This window comes from Haematobia irritans, chromosome 4 (genome assembly GCF_050003625.1).
Source record: "Haematobia irritans isolate KBUSLIRL chromosome 4, ASM5000362v1, whole genome shotgun sequence".
In the NCBI taxonomy this organism is placed as follows: domain Eukaryota; kingdom Metazoa; phylum Arthropoda; class Insecta; order Diptera; family Muscidae; genus Haematobia; species Haematobia irritans.
In genome coordinates this window covers 27,931,056-27,947,670 of record NC_134400.1, presented here as the reverse complement: position 1 = coordinate 27,947,670, position 16,615 = coordinate 27,931,056, and positions in this window count along the sequence as shown.

The window sequence follows — 16,615 nt, the reverse complement described above, 5'->3', positions numbered from 1 at the left end:
CGATAGCTTGTTTCGTTCGGAAGTTAGCGTGACTTCAACAGACGGACGGACATGCTCAGATCGACTCAGAATTTCACCACGACCCAGAATATATATATATATATATACTTTATGGGGTCTTAGAACAATATTTTGATGTGTTACAAACGGAATGACAAAGTTAATATACCCCTATCCTATGGTGTAGGGTATAAACAGTGACAAAATATTTGTATAGCAATAAAATTTTGACAAAATTTTCCATAGAAATAAAATATTGACAAAATTTTTTTATAGATATAAGATTTTTTGTTTGGTAGTTTTTTGGTAAAATTTTGTTACATTATTTTTGGCTCAGTGGCAAACGTATACATAAGACCTGGCCAAACCTTCGACTTGGAATAAAGAAAATTTTAATGGGGCTGGGGAAGATTTCTTAATTTTTTTTTTTTAAATAAACGAAAATAAAATTATTATATATATTTTTTTTTAACATGGGACGGTTTTAGCGTAAGTTAAACAACGGACTTTTTGCCTGTGTGTACTAGAGAAACAAAAATGTACAAATTAAAAATACAAGAACATAGATTCAACAATCTTTCATGCCACAAATCATGAAAATAACATTAATTCATTTTTTTTTGTTGATGAATCATTTTGGCTATGAAATTTCAGACAAAAGGACCTCTTAATAACAAAACAAAAGATTTACAGAAATGACAGTAAATCACAGGAGGACCAAAAGGAATTCTCCAAGTCGCAAAAAAAAAACTTTCAAACAAATGACATAGAAATCAAAAGCATTGACATAAGGCTTCAGACATCCAGGATGATGATAGCATATCACATGTGTGCTCTTTGTCGAATAAGACCTGACAATGCATATTCAAAAGGAATCAACAATAGTTTTACTTTTCCTCCAACAACAATCAAGCTGGAAAAAAGGGGGAAATCATAAAGCACTGCCAATGGCTAGGATGGACCCAAACCAGAAAAAAGGATGAGAATATTAGTCTTAATATTAAACAGGAGCTAGGACATAGCCACCACCATTATCAAGTGGGTGTTAAAAACAAGAAAAATGATAAAAGATGAACATACGAAGCCTTCAAAAAATAATACAATGCCAAGGGTTGATTCAATGGCCTTTATGGAATATGGGCATCAACATTTGAAAATCTGTTGATGCAATTTGATTTTGTTTCCTTCAATAAAACAAACGACACATGTGGTATCTTCCGCCGCATGCTGTTTGCCAACGTTCTTTTTTTTTAAATTAAAAACAAAAAAATAAAAATAATGATGCCAATATGAAAACGGTCCTATGTCTGACTTCCTCAAAAAAAAAGTCCCCAGTAATACTTGGATAAATTTACGTTAACCATCTAAAGTGAATACCAGTCAGTCTATCATCCTTCCGTCTACAGTCATCTAAACCCACCAAATGAATGTGGGAATCTGACAATACGAGTCTTAAAGTCACACAATCGAACCACAACCTCTAATAAAAACGACCATTCTTTTCGTATACTTTCGTCGTGAGAGGAAGCTAGTAGAAAAATGCAAAAACAACAACCCTACATCGCAAAGTAAACAATTGCCAAAGAGCACAAACAATAAACTCCAGAATATGGTTATTGGCGCACTTAGAGAGAAAAGTATTTGCCCGAAGAGACAGCACAACATTTCGAATATCTTATGGATGCATATGTTCCATCGGTGACATCTTGCGGAAATTTTGTGAATTACAAACAAAACAAAACAAATGAGTATATTGAAAATATCTATTTATCTGATAGATGTATTTTCAAAAATCGCTAGGGTATAAGAGTGAATTTAAGAGAGAATTTCTCATTGCTAAAAAACTAGAGTGGAAGAGAAAGATGAAAATATGCAAATCGTATATACATAGTTCCCAAACTATGTAAGACAATTTTTATTTATAAACAAATACCAATACATTCGTTAGCGGATATAAGAAAGTTCCAAAAAAAAAAAAAAACAACAACAAATTTATATGCGTTTTTTCTTATATTTTATTAGTTTTGTTTATATTTATTAAATTTTTTATTATTATAAATATACATACATTAAAAAATGATTATGGGAAAATATATCGTAAATATTATATTTTGAAAAGAAAATGAAAAATTTCGTTTTATAGTTTCACAATATTGAAATATTGGATTTATTCTAATTAAATAAAAATAAAATTCTTCTTTTACGAAGGTTTCATTGTAAGCAGGGCCGCCAATAAAATTTCAAAACCAATCATCATTCCGAACAATTCTTAATAATCGGCACTCGTATATTAAAAATTTGCAAAACAATCGGTTATGTAAATATAATAAATATAATAATAATATTAAAATTATGCATATTTTTTGGTTCAAAATAAACACATGTATTTATATGCAAACAAGTGAGTAAAGTAGAAAGTCGGGCCGAGCCAACTATGTTATATCATACCATGAATTAGTAGTCATTGGCATTTGTAGTAGGTTTGGGAAATAACCTTTATTTCCTTATTTAAGAAAATTAAGGGGTACATGTTGATGGGAGCTTTATCGGAATCTGATTAGAAACATCACATATATTAAACTAAAAAAGGCTGATTAAATAAGTATATAATTAAGTTTGACAAAGTTGTTTATAGAAATAAAATTTTGACAAAAGTTTCTATAGAAATAAAATTTCGACAACATTTTCTATAGAAGTCAAATTTGGACAAAATTTTCTATAGAAATAAAATTTTGACAAAATTTTTTATAGAAATAAAATTTTGACAAAATTTTCTATTGAAATAAAATTTTGACAAAATTTCTATAGAAATAAAATTTTGACAAAATTTTCTATAGAACAAAAATTTTGACAAAATTTTCTATAGAAATAAAATTTTGACATATATAACTATAGACAGATATGGACCAATTTTGGCATGGTTATTAGCGGCCATATACTAACACCACGTTCCAAATTTCAACCGGATCGGATGAATTTTGCTTCTCCAAAGAGACTCCGGAGATCAAATCTGGGGAACGGTTTATGTGGGGGCTATATATAATTATGGATCGATATGGACCAATTTTGGCACGGTTGTTAGAGACAATATACTAACATCACGTACCAAATTTCTATCGGATCGTATGACTTTTGCTCCTCTAAGAGGCTCCATGGTCATTAGAGAACATATACCAACACGATGTGCCAAATTTCAGCCGGATCGGATGAAATTTGGTTTTCTTAGAGGCTCCGCAAGGCAAATCCGGGGATCGGTTTATATGGGGGCTATATGTAATTATGGACCGATATGGACCAATTTTTGCATGGTTGTTATAGACCATATACTAACACCATGTACCAAATTTCAGCCGGATCGGATGAAATTTGCTTCGCTTAGAGCAATCTCAAGCCAAATTTGGGGGTCCGTTTATATGGGGGCTATACGTAAAAGTGGACCGATATGGACCATTTTATGCATGGTTGTTAGACACCATATACTAACACCATGTACCGAATTTCAGCCGGATCGGATGAAATTTGCTTCTCTTAGAACAATCGCAAGCCAAATTTGGGGGTCCGTTTATATGGGGGCTATACGTAACAGTGGACCGATATGGCCCAATTTTTGCACGGTTGTTATAGACCATATACTAACACCATGTACCAAATTTCAGCCGGATCGGATGAAATTTGCTTCTCTTAGAGCAATCGCAAGCCAAATTTGGGGGTCCGTTTATATGGGGGCTATACGTAAAAGTGGACCGATATGGACCAATTTTGGCATGGTTGTTATAGACCATATACTAACACCATGTACCAAATTTCAGCCGGATCGGATGAAATTTGCTTCTCTTAGAGCAATCGCAAGCCAAATTTGGGGGTCCGTTTGTATGGGGGCTATACGTAAAAGTGGACCGATATGGACCAATTTTTGCACGGTTGTTATAGACCATATACTAACACCATGTACCAAATTTCAGCCGGATCGGATGAAACTTGCTTCTCTTAGAGCAATCGCAAGCCAAATTTGGGGGTCCGTGTATATGGGTGCTATACGTAAAAGTGGACCCATATGGCCCATTTGCAATACCATCCGACCTACATCAATAACAACTACTTGTGCCAAGTATATATATATATTACAAACGGGATGACAAAGTTAATATACCCCCATCCTATGGTGCAGGGTATAACAAGTATATACGGCCGTAAGTTCGGCCAGGCCGAATCTTATGTACCCTCCACCATGGATTACGTAGAAACTTCTACTAAAGACGGGCATCCACAATTAAATTACTTGGATTGCGGCCGATGGCAAGGCATCTTAAAACTTCGTAACATCATCTTCTAAATTGTAAGTTAGTTCATGCGGGATATATAGTAGACAGAAGAAAGGTCGATTAAATACGTATATCTTCAGTTCTTGACCGTTATTTATAGGGAAGAAATAATTACGAACCGATATGAACTTTTGTGCGCTAATTATAGAGCCAGAATTGAAATATCGGGGTCGCTGTATATGGGGGCTATATACAATTATGAACACGAGTCTACCAAAAATGGCAGATTTTTTACTGTTTGGTAGATTGGTAGAGTTTTTGATGTTTTGGAAGATTTTGCAAAATATTCTTCTCCAACTTTGAAATGCTTCATATTTTTTCTATAGAAATAACATTTTGACAAAATTTTCTACAGAAATAAACATCTGACAAAATTTTCTATAGAAATAAAATTTTGACAAAATTTTCTATAGAAATAAATTTTTGACAAAATTTTGTATAGAAATTCTATTTTGACAAAATTTCTTAAAGACATAAAATGTTGACAAAATTTTCTATAGAAATAAAATTTTGACAAAAATTTCTATAGAAATATACAATTTTGACAAAAATTTCTATGGCATTAAAATTTTGGTAGATTATTTTTGGCTCGAGTGGCAATCGTGATTTTTCTGTGATTGGGGATCGGTTTATTTGAGGGCTATATATAATATAGATCGATACGGACGAATTTTGGCATGGATGTTCATACACTAGCGAAATGTACCAAATTTCAACCGAATCGGATGAATTTTGTTCTTTCAAGAGGCTCCGGAGGTCAAATCTGGGCATCGGTTTATATGGGGGCTATATATATATATATATATATATATATATATATATATATATATATATATATATATATATATATATATATATATATATATATATATATATATATATATATATATATATATATATATATATATATATATATATATATATAATATATATATATATATATATATATATATATATATATATATATATATATATATATATATATATATATATATATATATATATATATATATATATATATATATATATATATATATATATATATATATATATATATATATATATATATATATATATATATATATATATATATATATATATATATATATATATATATATATATAGATATATATATATATATATATATATATATATATATATATATATATATATATATATATATATATATATATATATATATATATATATATATATATATATATATATATATATATATATATATATATATATATATATATATATATATATATATATATATATATATATATATATATATATATATATATATATATATATATATATATATATATATATATATATATATATATATATATATATATATATATATATATATATATATATATATATATAATTATGGACCGATGTGGACAATTTTTGTATGGTGGTTAGAGACTTATACCAAATTTTAGCTAGATCGGATGAAATATTCATCTCTTAGAGGATCCGCAAGCCAAATCTGGGGGTCCGTTTAAAATGGGGGCTATACGTAAAAGTAAACCGATATGGCCCGACCTACATCAATAACAACTGATTGTGCCAAGTTTCAAGTCGATAGCTTGTTTCGTTCAGAAGTTAGAGTGATTTCAACAGACGGACGGATGGACGGACATGCTCAGAATTTCACCACGACCCAGAATATATATACTTTATGGGTTCTTAGAGCAATATTTCGATGTGTTACAAACGGAAGAACGATGTTAATATATCCCCCATCCTATGGTTAATATGATGCACCTTATTGAGTACTGCGGAGCCTATATGTACTCAACGGGGTTCTTACTGATCACATCTTTACGGCCTACGATGACCGTAAATATATACCGCGAACTTATAGAATTTTATCCTGATCAAGACTATGTTCACTTTATGTGATGTATATTTCTATCGTTTGATATCAAACATTTAAAAATTAAAGATTTCTCATTTGAAGCTTGCATGTAGCTGTATGGAATATTTTATTACTTTTCCTATAACATATAGGGTCGAAATTTTGAAATACAACACATCACAATTTTCGAATGCCTTTGAGGTGCTTTTTGTGAAAATAAATTGGCAGTTTTGTCAATAAAAACTAGACTCTTTACCAAGAGTCTATAAATATTGGGGAAAATTCTCTTTAAGCCTAGACACCAACCATTTTGTATCTTCGATTTCAAAAAGTATCTATAAGATACTTTTCATAATCTATATACGAATGGATAAGAGAATTGTACTGTACACACACATTAACCGCTGTTCTAGTAAATTTGTTTTGTCTCTCTTTCCCATCTATTTAACATACAACGAATTTTCGTTTTGTAGAAAAAGGTGTGAAGTCGTGTGCGTGTGTTGGGTGAGTGTCGGCTAACTAGCAAATGCTCTCTATTAAATAATTTGGTCTCTGGTACTCTCTGTTTATTTGAATATTTTTAGGCTCTCTCTCTCTCTCTGTGTCTCTCCATTTTTACATTTTATATGAAATTCTTTCGGTTTCGAAAAGCCAGCTGATGAGCCTCCCTCATTTGGACAATTTTGGCATTGTTTATTGTGTGCCTCACTACTGGGGCTGGTCATCTCTTTTTCTCTCTTTCTTACTTATGCTCTACAAATGCTTTGCTATAGATTTCATGGTTAAGTCATTGATGAGTCTGTAGTTGAGACGAGAACGTTAGAGTGTTTGGACGTGTTTAACGTGTAGCACAAGCACTACGTGCCAACCGACCGTGTTAAAACGTAAAGCGTCACCCATGCCGCGAGAAAACGTAGCAAACCAAAAAAAAAGTGATTACACCCATACCGTATACAATGATTAATTGTGTGTGAATAGCAGCGAAGTGGGAGGAATACAAGAAAAAAGAAAAATTGCAAATAAAGAAGAAAACCAAAAAAAAAAGAATCAAAACAAAAACGTGTATGGCTTTAGGAATTTCGGTAAAATATTCGGTACTTCGTGGTTTACTAAATCGCCGAAATCTACCATGAAAATTTATAACCAGTCTTATAGCTTTTATTTCGGGGTAAAACAATTAAACGACGACAAACCATACGAAAGCGACGATTAAAACAAGCAAAGATATCTCATCTCAAATTTAGAGCACATATTTGATAGAAAAAGAGAAAAGGCAAAAATATCGCAAAAAAAATCCAGCTACTCCAGTTTATTTAGAAATTTTCAAGTGTAAAGTGAAAGTTCGAAAAAAAATTAAAATCAAGTGAATTAAATAAAAATGTTCTAACAACCATAAAAATTGCCAACAAAAAATTCTTTTGCCATTTGCAAGCATTTTTGTATACTTGCTATTCAAACTAAGCCTACGACGTTCTCCACATTCATTTCCCATAACCGGTTCGCAGAATTTTGTTTACCTTTGTGGTCCTTCGAGCTCGAATGCAAGTGTTTTCCCTTGTCAAGTGTCAAGTTGTTTGGAAAAGTTAATTTATAAAATCTTCCCGACATCAACCATAAGGTGGCAATTTAAATATAAGCTGCAAATTAGTTTTAATATTAGTCGCGACATTCGTCAAATACATTTTAAGGTAAGTTATCAACTGATTCTCAATAGACATTTGTAATTAGGGGTGATGTGATCCCAACAGCCCGTATTTGCAATATGAAAGGAATATTAAAACATTTTTAAGAAATAAAGTTTGCATGGCTAAAAGTTCTATGGAGAATACGTAGCTTTAGTTGAAATTGACCATTTTTATAGCCCCCTCAAAGGATGGGTGGTGTACTGACATTGTCATTTCGTTTGTAACACATCGACATATTAGACTCAGACCCCATAAAGTATATAAATTCCGTGCCGTGGTGGTATTCTGAGTCGATCTAACGTGCGAACGAAATAAGGCAGCGACTTAAAACTTGGCACAAGTACCTATTATTGATGTAGGTCGGATGAAATGTCATATACACTGGGGAGCAATACCGAGAACATGCTTTCAGTCCGATACAAAAGCATATTACTGGAAACGACCTCATGAAAGTCTCCAAAAATGCCGTGGAAAGAAAACCGTTACACATGGAGGGGAAAGCTTCATGGTATTGGGATGGTGACAAACTTGGCCACTGGTTAAAATTGAAGAAATCATGAAAACGGAAGACTACCTAGATATTTTGCAATCAAATTTGTCCAAGTTTGTGGAGGATTGCGCTTACTCTGAGGAGCAACTCGTTTTTCAACAATACGGCGATCCCTAAGCATTGGTTGCCAACTTCAAAGCCCCATGATTGGACTGGAGTTTTGACTGAATTTAACAATTTGTGCAATGGTTACGAGTTAGGCTATATCATTCGACCTGCTGTTACACCTCATTCGCAAGTCGAAGATTTCTTAACGGAAAGATTAAGAATTAGGCAATATAAGACGACCTGCTTTTAACACCTCATTGGCAAGTCGACGGTAACGACATCCATGGGTGTCGAACCAATTCCGTTATCGCATTAATTCAATGTAGCGTATTAGGTACTTATTACGAATTTTACGACAACGAAATTTAACGTCATCTCGCTAAAATCCGTACGAAACAAACTGTGGACTGGAAACTTGGCCGGATGATATTGCAATTTACAAATGGAGGATACGATTTAAGTTGGATGTGTGATGCCCTTGATGGTGCTTCTAACAGTCTTGTTTCCTATAGAAGATGGGAAATTGGCTGCTGAGCACATCAAACAATTTACCGTGCTAGGCCCATACATTTCGTTTATCAAACCAAACGCGTATACGACAACCCAGCAAATAAATTTGGAAGTTCTTCCAAAGGCACAACTTTAAAAGCACTTCCAGGAGATGTACTTCCAATGATGTTCTTTATTTTAACTACACAGGAAGTTATTTTCATTCAATTTTTTATAACATGCTTTTTTCATATTTTTAACGGGTAATTTTAACTTTTTATACCCTTCACCACTACTGTGGTACAGGGTATAATAAGTTTGTGCATTTGTATGTAACGCCAAGAAGGAAAAGTCTGAGACCAATCGTTTAGTATACCGATCGTCTTAGAATTAAATTCTGAGTCGATTTAGCGATGTCCGTCTGTCTGTCTGTCTGTCTGTCTGTCTGTCCGTCTGTCTGTTGATGTATTTTTGTGTGCAAAGTACAGCTCGCAGTTTTAGTCCGATTGTCCTAAAATTTGGTATGGGGTCCTGTTTCGGCTCAAAGACGATCCCTATTGATTTTGGAAAAAATCGGTTCAGATTTAGATATAGCTGCCATATATATTTTTCACCGATCTGGTCATAATTGGCGCGTATATCAACCGATCTTCCTCAAATTCCGTACATCTCAATATTTTATAAGTCTCGAAAAACTTGCAAAATATCATCCAAATCGGTTCAGATTTAGATATAGCTCCCATATATAGCTTTCGCCCGATTTACACTCATTTGCCCACAGAGGCCAAGTTTTTGCTCCGATTTAGTTGAAATTTTGCACAGGGAGTAGAATTAGCATTATAGCTATGCGTGCCAAATTTGGTTCAGATTTAGATATAGCTCCCATATATAGCTTTCGCCCGATTTACACTCATATGACCACAGAGGCTAATTTTTTGCTCCGATTTAGTTGAAATTTTGCACAGGGAGTAGAATTAGCATTGTTGCTATGCGTGCCAAATTTGATTGGAATCGGTTCAGATTTAGATATAGCTCCCATATATAGCTTTCGCCCGATTCACATTCATATGACCACAGAGGCAAATTTTTTGCTCCGATTTAGTTGAAATTTTGCACAGGGAGTAGAATTAGCATTGTTGCTATGCGTGCCAAATTTGGTTGAAATCGGTTCAGATTTAGATATAGCTCCCATATATATGTTTTTCTGATTTCGACAAAAATGGTCAAAATACCAACATTTTCGTTGTAAAATCGCCACTGCTTAGTCGAAAAGTTGTAAAAATTACTCTAATTTTCCTAAACTTCTAATACATATATATCGAGCGATAAATCATAAATAAACTTTTTCGAAGTTTCCTTAAAATTGCTTCAGATTTAAACGTTTCCCATATTTTTTTTTACTAACATTGTGTTCCACCCTAGTGCATTAGCCGACTTAAATTTTGAGTCTATAGATTTTGTAGAAGTCTATCAAATTCTTCCAGATCGAGTGATATTTAAATGTATGTATTTGGGACAGACCTTTATATATAGCCCCCAACACATTTGACGGATGTGATATGGTATCGAAAATTTAGATCTACAAAGTGGTGCAGGGTATAATATAGTCGGCCCCGCCCGACTTTAGACTTTCCTTACTGGTTTTGTTTCAAATTGGTTAAAAACAGTTTAAGAATTCATAAAATGGTACAAATTGTTTAAATTTTTGTGAATTTGTGAATGTGAATTGTGAATTTTTGAAAATATTTGAGGCCAAACGTTTCAGACAAGCGTTAGAATCCATTAAAAATTATAAAAATTATTTATTTGACAAAACATCACCGATTTTTTTAATTTACACCCAAAACATTGAATTCGGATCACACCTAAAGAAGTGACGCAAATTCAGTGCTCCGGCTGTTGAAATGGAGAACTTCCGTCCTATGACAAGCCCATGTTAAATTCATCGCTTCTGCGTCAATTTTGCACCACTTCCGGATCCAAAAAGGACATTTTCATTACTTTTTTGGCAACGCTTTTTTCGCTGGGAAGTATTGACATAGCATTAAAATGCAAATAAAAAGAAATTAAGTCCAGGAAATAAATTTCCATAAAGGGGAAAATGTATTTTTATACCCTCCACCATAGGATGGGGGGTATATTCACTTTGTCATTCCGTTTGTAACACATCGAAATATTGCTCTAAGACCCCATAAAGTATATATATTCTGGGTCGTGGTGGAATTCTGAGTCGATCTGAGCATGTCCGTCCGTCCGTTGAAATCACGCTAACTTCCGAACGAAAGAAGCTATCGACTTGAAACTTGGCACAAGTAGTTGTTATTGATGTAGGTCGGATGGTATTGCAAATGGACCATATCGGTCCACTTTTACGTATAGCCCCCATATAAACGGACCCCCAAATTTGGCTTGCGATTGCTCTAAGAGAAGCAAATTTCATCCGATCCGGCTGAAATTTGGTACATGGTGTTAGTATATGGTCTCTAATAACCATGCAAAAACTGGTCCATATCGGTCCACTTTTACGTATAGCCTCCATATAAACGGACCCCCAAATTTGGCTTGCGATTGCTCTAAGAGAAGCAAATTTCATCCGATCCGGCTGAAATTTGGTACATGGTGTTAGTATATGGTCTCTAACAACCATGCAAAAATTGGTCCATATCTGTTCATAATTATATATAGCCCCCATATAAACCGATCCCCCGATTTTGCTTGCGGAGCCTCTAAGAGAACCAAATTTCATCCGATCCGGCTGAAATTTGGTACATGGTGTAATTATATGGTCTCTAACAACAGCTCTCAAAAAATGTTTTCTTATGTAATAAAGTTCATACCCATTAGATTAGTATTACACTAATGCACTGCCCTTCATAGGGCACAACCCAATACAGGCTAGTGTCACTCATGTGCTTACCTTAAATACTAATGAATAACACTCATCCACTGCCACCATACAACTCCATTTGATTTGTTTTCCTTTTTGTAGATCTGTATTTAGGTAGATTGATTGTCAGCAATTGAGCCAGTCCACAAAAAAAAAATGGGCATAGACGACATCTATTCATGTGGTACGTGCTAGCTACCCCTGCTTTACGTTTGTTTTACATTGGATTTTATTACGTGTGAGCATTAAAAAAAGGCGACATTTGTTTTGCTCTTTAGCCGATAAAGTTGTTGTCATAAATCTATCTTAATACCCTAATGTAGAAGAAGATATTGTACGAAACGGACCTGTGGTGATAAATGGTAATACAATCGGTTTCTTTCTTATACCGACAACTACCGCCAGTCAACCATCCCTTAATGGCAGTTCATCAAAGGCAATGGTTCTCTAATGAATACCGGTTGATTTTTTTCTTCAAAACATTGAAAATGACAAAAAAATATTTAAGCGTTTTTTTTTTCATAATAATAAAAAGCAATAGTGCCTCTATGGCTATGACTCAATATACAAATTTCTCTTATTTGATTTTTGGCAAATAATAAATTCCCAAATAAAGGTCATCTTGTGGATTAGCTGAATTTTAATAAATCTCATATAACAAATAAAAATATATTTTAATATTGTCATTTATTATACCTTTAGCTATAAGGCATCTTTTGTTTTTGCAAAACTGGTTTTCGAATATGCCTTGGTATCAGAGATGGAAAATGCAGTACTATAGTACTTTTTATAACCTCCACCATAGGATGGGGCGTATATTAACTTTGTTATTCCGTTGGTAACACATCGCCATATTGCTCTAAGACCCCCTAAAGTATATATATATATATATATATATATATATATATATATATATATATATATATATATATATCGGTCCATAATTATATATAGGCCCCATATAAACCGATCTCCCGATTTGGCTTGCGGAGCCTCTAAGTGAAGCAAATTTCATCCCATCCGGTTGAAATTTGGTACATGGTGTTAGTATACGGTCTCCAACAACCATACGAAAATCGGTCCATAATTATATATAGCCCCCATATAAACCGATCTCCCGATTTGGCTTGCGGAGCCTCTAAGAGAAGCAAATTTCATCCGAATCGGCTGAAATTTAGTACATGGTGTAACTATATTGTCTCTAACAACTATGCAAAATTAAATTCACATCGGTCCATAATTCTATATAGCCCCCATATAAACCGATCTCCCGATTTGGCTTGCGGAGCCTCTAAGTGAAGCAAATTTCATCCGACCAGGCTGAAATTTGGTGCATGGTGTTTGTTTACGATCTCCAACAACCATACAAAATTTAGTTCACATCGGTCCATAATTCTATATAGCCCCCATATAAACCGATCTCCCGATTTGGCTTGCGGAGCCTCTAAGTGAAGCAAATTTCATCCGATCAGGCTGAAATTTGGTGCATGGTGTTTGTTTACGATCTCCAACAACCATGCGAAAATTATTGCACATCGGTCCATAATTATATATAGGCCCCATATAAACCGATCTCCCGATTTGGCTTGCGGAGCCTCTAAGTGAAGCAAATTTCATCCGATCAGGCTGAAATTTGGTGCATGGTGTTTGTATACGATCTCTAACAACCATGTGAAAATTGGTCCACATCGGTTCATAATTATATATAGCCCCCATATAAACCGATCTCCCGATTTGGCTTGCCGAGCCTCTAAGAGAAGCCAATTTCATCCGATCCGGCTGAAATTTAGTACATGGTGTTAGTATATGATCTCTAACAATTACGCAAAACTTGGTTCACATCGGTCCATAATTATATATAGGCCCCATATAAACCGATCTCCCGATTTGGCTTGCGGAGCCTCTAAGTGAAGCAAAATTCATCCGATCAGGCTGAAATTTAGTACATGGTGTAAGTATATGATCTCTAACAATTATGCAAAACTTGGTTCACATCGGTCCATAATTACATATAGCTCCCATATAAACCGATCTCCCGATTTGGCTTGCCGAGCCTCTAAGAGAAGCCAATTTCATCCGATCCGGTTGAAATTTGGTACATGGTGTTAGTATATGGTCTCTAACAACCATGCAAAAATTGGTCACCATCGGTCCATAATTACATATAGTCCCCATATAAACCGATCCCCAGATTTGAACTCCGGAGCCTTGTGGATGAGCAAAATTCATCCGATCCGGTTGAAATTTAGTACATAGTGTAAGTATATGGTCTCTAACAATTATGCAAAATTTAGTTCACTTCGGTCCGTAATTATATATAGCCCCCATATAAACCGATCCCCAGATTTGAACTTCAGAGCCCCTTGGAAGAACAAAATTCAACCGATCCGGTTGAAATTTGGTACGTGGTGAAATTTGTTACATTGCGCTAGTATATGGCCCCTAACAACCATGCCAACATTGGTCCACATCGGTCCATAATTATATATAGCCCCCATATAAACCGATCCCGAGATTTGAACTCCGGAGCCTTGTGTAAAATTCATCCGATCCGGTTGAAATTTAGTACATAGTGTAAGTATATGGTCTCTAACAATTATGCAAAATTTAGTTCACTTCGGTCCGTAATTATATATAGCCCCCATATTAACCGATCCCCAGATTTGAACTTCAGAGCCCCTTGGAAGAACAAAATTCAACCGATCCGGTTGAAATTTGGTACGTGGTGAAATTTGTTACATTGCGCTAGTATATGGCCCCTAACAACCATGCCAACATTGGTCCTCATCGGTCCATAATTATATATAGCCCCCCATATAAACCGATCCCAAGATTTGACCATCGGAGCATCGTGAATGTGCAAAATTCATCCAATTCGGTTGAAATTTGGAACATGGTGTTAGTATATGGTCTCTAACAAATATGCAGGAATTGGTCTATATCGATCCATAATTATATGTAGCCCCCAAATAAACCGATCCCAAGATTTGTACTCCGGAGCCCCTTGGAAGAGCAAAATTCACCCGATCCGGTTAAAATTTGGTACCTGGTGAAATTTGGTACATTGCGCTAGTATATGGTTGCTAACAACCATGCCAACATTGATCCAAATCAGTCTATAGTAAGATATAGCCGATCCCCAAAAATAATCTACCAAAATTTTATTTCTATAGTAAAGTTTGTCAAAATTTTATTGCTATAGCAAATTTTGATAAATTTTACTATTAGAGAAAATTTTGTACAATATTTTGTCAAGATTTTATTTTTATGAAAAATTTTGTCAAAATTTTATTTCTGTAGAAAATTTTGTCAAAATTGTATTTCTATAGAAAATGTTGTCAAAATTTTATTACTATAGAAAATTTTGTCAAAATTTTATTACTATAGAAAATTTTGTCAAAATTTTATTACTATAGAAAATTTTGTCAAAATGTTATTCGTTGAAGATATTTTGTAAAAATTTCAGTTCTATAGAAAATTTTGTCAAAATTTTATTTCTATGGAAAATTTTGTCAAAATTTTATTTCAATAAAAAATTTTGTTAAAATGTTATTTTTATAGAAAATTTTGTCAAATTTTATTTCTATAGAAAATTTTGTCAAAATTGTATTTCTATAGAAAATGTTGTCAAAATTTTATTACTATAGAACATTTTGTCAAAATTTTATTCGTTGAAGATATTTTGTAAACATTTCAGTTCTATAGAAAATTTTGTCAAAATTTTATTTCTATGGAAAATTTTGTCAAAATTTTATTTCTATGGAAAATTTTGTCAAAGTTTTTCTTCTATACAAAATTTTATTTCAATAGAAAATGTTGTTAAAATTTTATTTCTATAGAAAATTTTGCCAAAATTTTGCTTCTATAGAAAAATTTGCCAAAGTGGAAAATTTTGTAAAAGTTTTGCTTCTATAGAAAATTTTATTTCAATAGAAAAGTTTGTCAAAATTTTATTTCAATAGAAATTGTTGCCAGAATTTTGTTTCTATAGAAAAATTTGCCAAAACTTTATTTCTATGGAAAATTTTGTAAAAGTTTTGCTTCTATAGAAAATTTTATTTCAATAGAAATTGTTGCCAGAATTTTGCCTCTATAGAAAATGTTGTCAAAATTTTGTTTCTATAGAAAATTTTGTTTATTACTAGAAAAATATTAATATAAAATTTTGTTTTTGTGGAAAATTTTGTCAAAATTTTATTTTTGTGGCAAACTTTGTCAAAATTTTATTTCTATAGAAAATATTTCTTTTTCAATAATTTGTCTTACAAATAGACATGTTATTCCGGAAAGTAAATCACCATTTTGTAATAGCCCAAGTCGACAAAAAGAATTGCTTGATTATTTAGAAAGTCAATTTAATGATAAAATGGCGATTTCATTTTTAATTTAAGTGCCCATACGGGGACCACAATCTACCTTCCCTTCTAATTTCAGGAAAAACTTTAAATTTTCACAAAAACTTAATGACTTTAGTAATTTTTGCAAAATGTTCATTAGGTTCTGAAGTACAAAAATATAACAGCAGACATCGACTGCTGTTTTTAGCAGACTTTTTTCTATGAGTGTAGTTAGAATAATAATTCTTCCGTCTATGCGAAATTGCACGTAAATGGGAGTATAACTTTGGCCCCCCTGGTCATATGAGTGCAAATCGGACGGAAGATGTATATGGGAGCCATATCTAAATCTGAACCGATTTCAACCAAATTTGGCACAATGACCGATACTACTAAACGCACTCCTTGCGCGAAATTTGAAGCAAAT